The sequence below is a fragment of the Acyrthosiphon pisum genome, unplaced genomic scaffold, assembly GCF_005508785.2.
Source record: "Acyrthosiphon pisum isolate AL4f unplaced genomic scaffold, pea_aphid_22Mar2018_4r6ur Scaffold_20724;HRSCAF=21943, whole genome shotgun sequence".
Taxonomy (NCBI): domain Eukaryota; kingdom Metazoa; phylum Arthropoda; class Insecta; order Hemiptera; family Aphididae; genus Acyrthosiphon; species Acyrthosiphon pisum.
Window position 1 is genome coordinate 17,699 of NW_021770114.1, and position 5,246 is coordinate 22,944.

The following is a 5,246-nucleotide window of genomic DNA, read 5'->3' on the forward strand; positions in this document are numbered from 1 at the left end:
TTTTTTTTAAATATTTACATTATACGCTTTTATTATCATGACAACACAATTATTTTTAAAACGTATGGCATGATATATCATAACCAGGGTTGGGATTTTATAGCATTTGCACATTTCTTATGAAATGCTTAAAAAATAGCAGAGTAAGCTAAAAATGTGTTTCATGATATAAAGAACTCAAATGAAAAATTGTATTTTGCTTTTTTTGAACTTTTTGAGATTTTTTTGCATTTTTACCTGTATTTGAATCAAAATCAGTCATATTTTATGAAATTATAATTATGTAAACGTGTTTTTAGATTTTTGGCAATCAAATTATTACAATAATTTTGTATTAGGTATTTGATTCTAATTTTGTTATCTACTGATTATGTTGGGTTTTTTTGTCGATTTCTACTGCGATTATTAAGGAATGAGCGTTGAATGTGTTGTATAGTTTTTTTAAATCTTAACTACCCATAATAATTTGTAAGTGATTAAAAAATTATTAATTGATAAATTTCCTTTTTTTTTTATATTTTATTGTTTTTGTTGCATATTTTTAGCGCATATTTAGCGATATTTAAGGTAATATTATAGCGCATATTTATGCAATTTTAAGTGTTATAAAATCCCAACCCTAATCATGACTAAATAAACGGGAATGTCAGAAAAACCGTTCTGCATATATAGTGTGCCCCAGACATGGAATAAACGAGTTCTTTATCAACATCATCACTGAATAGAAAACAATTTAGAATTCTGTTGTAAATGGTAATAAAAATTGAATTAAAATATGGGCGCTTTAGCCACCTCTAAAATTAGGCCTTTGCCTACTAGATTCACATTCCTGACAAAAAAAATATTGAAATTAAAAAATATGAGTAATAAACAGAAAAAATGTTGAAATTCTCTCGCAAAGAATATAGTGTCTACGTATAGATTTAAATAGTGGAAAATAGTCCTGTCGATTACTCGACTGTGTAACGTGTTATCGAAAATTATTTTTCACAATTTTGTTTTTAATTTTTATATTGCTTTCTGTGGAGCTGTGAGCTGTTTAACCAATTTATTATATTCTAATAATGAAATTGATTACATTTGATTACAAATTGATTATATTTAAAGTATAGTTGTGAGTTTTGGAACATTATGCATCTAAACAAATGCATTAAAATAATTTAATTATTTTGTTAGATTTCGTCATTTATTAAAGTATATTATACTTATTAAGTAGGTACCTACAGCAGGCGCGTAGCCAGGATTTTTCTCATGGGGGGGGGGGGGGGGGGGTTTGCCAAAATTTGTTGGTAAACTTAACTATATTTATATAAATCGCTAAAAGGTTAGCATTACTCCATGTATGACGAAGCAGACATTTTTTCACACGAATGTATAAAATATAAATAACAAATGTAATACAATATAATATAATTACTAATTTAAGGATTTATAATTTATACTATACCTATATCTTTTAACTAATTAAAGTATAAAGTATGTTAGGTTAGTATGTAAATGATTTCTGGAAAAATAATTTACAAAATACAGACTTAGTTACTAAAGCATATTTTTATTGAGTATATTATTAATTTATTATTTAATAATGCCAATCCATTTAATCTATTTTGACTCATTGTATTTCTTAAATAAGTCTTCAACCTACGAAGAGTTGAAAAGGACCGTTCAGCTGTACATGTTGTCACTGGCAAAGTTACTAATATTTTAATTAATTTATAAACATTTGGAAATATTAAACTATCACAGACGTCTAAATACTCTAAAATGTTATTAGGTTTATTTATAGTTTTTAAAAAAGAATGCCACATTTTAACTTCTTCATAAACTTGTTTTATGTCTTCCAAATCTTCTTTATAAAACTCAGTAAGTTTTTCAACATCATTTATATTTATTTCATTTTCAAAATTTATAATACATTGAAATCCAGTAAAAATATGTTTATGGTTTACAAACCGGTCTTCAATGCTTTGAAGAAATGTATCTAGGAATGGAATAAAAATTGCAATTTTATAATAGGTTTCAGTATCGTTACAAGGAATATTATTTCTATGAACCTGTTTTTTAGACAATCTAGGAGTTTTAATTGTAATATTATATTTTTCTGATAAATTTTTATACAATTAAAGCTTAATATTTTATCAACGTATATAATTATACAAATACAAATACATATTATATAGAATAGAATCAAAACTTTTATTAACGAAATAGTTGATGGCAAGTTTAATTGGTTTGATGATAGATTTTTTTTTAAAAAAAAATAAAAAAAATGTCAGTATCAAGTTTAAAGTTTTTTAATCTTGAAAAATATTTTTGCCATTTTTTTAGGGGTTTTAAAAAACTCATGGGGGGGGGGGGGTTGTGACCTGATAACCCCCCCTTGGCTACGCCCCTGACCTACAGTACGTTATTATATTGAATTACTATGTTCTTTGTAAGCTTTAAATACGGTAGGTATAACTATTAATTTTATATGATAAAAGTAACTAATTTTTAAATAAGTTTAGTCACATTTATTTTCTAATCTAATAAACGTAACTTTTAACTTTGAACTAAACTTACATTTTTTCATATTAACTTAAGAGGATGTCAGCGCACTATTTGTTTTCTCTCTCTTGCCTAGCCTCAACATAGACAAAATGAATCATGTTTTCTTTGTTTTTATGTAATCTTAGAGTTAAATCATTCATTACAAAAAATATAGAAAATAATATTTTTGAGGGAATGATATATTGATTTTATATTTTATTAATTAAAAATTTCCTTGGGTAGCAAATCGTATCGCTTTGTTAAAAAAAATTCACGGTGGGCCGCTGCTCAGAAATAATGTGTTATTATTACGCATTTATGATAAATTTGGTAGTTATAAATATAAATTATAAATATTTTATATTTTCATATCATAACGGGTGAGCGTGAAAAATTGTTTATATTAGGTGTTTAAGATTTTAGACTTCGGTTTGTCTGATTGACCCTCGGAATCAATGTTCATCGGCAATTATTATTTATAACTAGGGAGTGAATTTAAATAAAAATTACATTTTTTTCTGAATTGTCTAAAATATTGCTTTCCAAGCAAAAAATTCTTTTCATACATCAAAGAATTGAAAAATTAAATTTTTATTTAGCATTTTTTTTAGGGCCGTATTCATAGTCGATGCTTAAGGATAAGTATTGCTTAAGCTATACTTATGACTCAATTGAGATTCTTAAACGAGACTTTGGCTTAAGAAAAGAAAAAGTATTACTTAATTAAGGTTGGTTGAGACCTACCTTAAGCATTGCTTTTAGTTATCATCACATATTTTTATTTTTTAAATTATCAAAATTATCAAAAAGCAATAATCATTCTTAAGCATCGACTATGAATACGGCCCTTAGTGTTTAACGACATTTTTTGTAAATTTTATAAAAACTTAGCATGTTCCATATTATGTTAGAACATATTCCAGTAATTCTTTGTTCAAACAATTTATATTCTAGATCTCCAATATTTCGTTTTAAATGATTAATTTCAATTTAAATTAACAGACAGTAACTTGTTTCTATTATCGATATTATACTATATTCCCCTTATTATAATTCCATACAGGCTATATAATTTTATCTTACTTTTGTATATAATTCATGTTTTCAAAATAACTTATTTTTATTCTTGAAAACTAATTGGTATTCAAATAGGTATTTGAACTAGAGCTATAAGACCTTTTTTTTTTACTAACGCAAACGGAATTGGTATTGATTACTAACGAGAGATGTAAAAATAAAACATTACGAATGCCAAATAATATTATATTGAAAAATCTTGTTTGTATAAGAATTCCATTGATTATATAAAATAATAGTTACACCTATCATGATTGGATATAATTTAGACAGGTATCTTATATATTTTGGTCGGGGTTTAATATAGAGTAAATCCACTGCTCGCCGGCATTATATTTCAATTTGCCACGGGCGACAGCGTGTAGTGTCAGCTATAGTATAATACTATAATATAATATTTTGTAATTTTAATAAATATTAGTTAAAAAGATGGGAAAGTAGATACCACTCTGATGTGCATTATGCGTGGGTCACTCGTCATTATTGTAATAGTGTAATGAATGTGATACATTTTAATTAAAATGTTGGTCTATTTGTGATACTCATTACACTAGGTATGTATAATACTATATTATAGTAATAATACAAACCTAAATAATATTATATTTAAAATTTAAATGAATAGGGTAGTACCCACTGGCCACTTCTATTAGCATGGTCAGTCTGTGTAGAAAAAAATTCCGATACAAAAATTTTATGTAGAATTAAATATTTTAACAACACGAGTTGAATTATTGCTTTCTATATTATTCTATTATAATCACGATATATTTGTATATTTAGCATAGTATATATAACAGGTCAAGGGTCAAGGAGCCCTACAATCTATAACACGGATAGAGGCCCAAGCAGAAATCCCTGTACTTTAGCCAAATCTCAGTAAAAAAATCCGATGTAAAAAAGTCCGGTATATATACATATATTATATAACAATATAGGTACATAATATATTTAAATGATTTTTCATTTTAATATACTATGTCATACAAATAATATAATTTAAAATAAATATAATAATTATAATTCATAAGTTATTATTCATACAAAAACAATATACATAATATATATTATATTGATTTCTCACTTAAATTAAGTATAATTATTATAATTTATTATATTAATACAAATAATATGGGCAGTTCGCGTGTTCAGCTCAACCTAGACGGTCGCACACAGCAAAGGCCAAAGACCATCTGCACATCGATAACGTCTCTAACGGTTCAACTCGAATATAAGCAAACATATATAAGGTTAGTGAACTAAAATAATGTAAATCACACCAAAACTGACAATGAGCGTCAATTCTAAATCGCCCATAAATAGGGGCCAAAACAACTTTTTTGCCACTAAAGCGCCAAATAATCTACACCTCAACAATAAAACAATCAATAAACACCTATTAGTAATCAAAAGGTCTCACCCAAAACCAGTGTCGGACTGGCTCGAAAAGGCCCAGTCCGCGATTTGGAAAAAAGGGCCCCCAACAGGCAAATGGAAAATGTTTTGAGTAGCCCAGAACAAAAAAGTCACTTAGTTTGCAAGTCGCAATCAAATTTATATGTAAATTGATTATTTTTTTTTTAATACAATTTCCATCTTGCATTTTTATCAATCATCATATAGCCACACAAATAACTAAA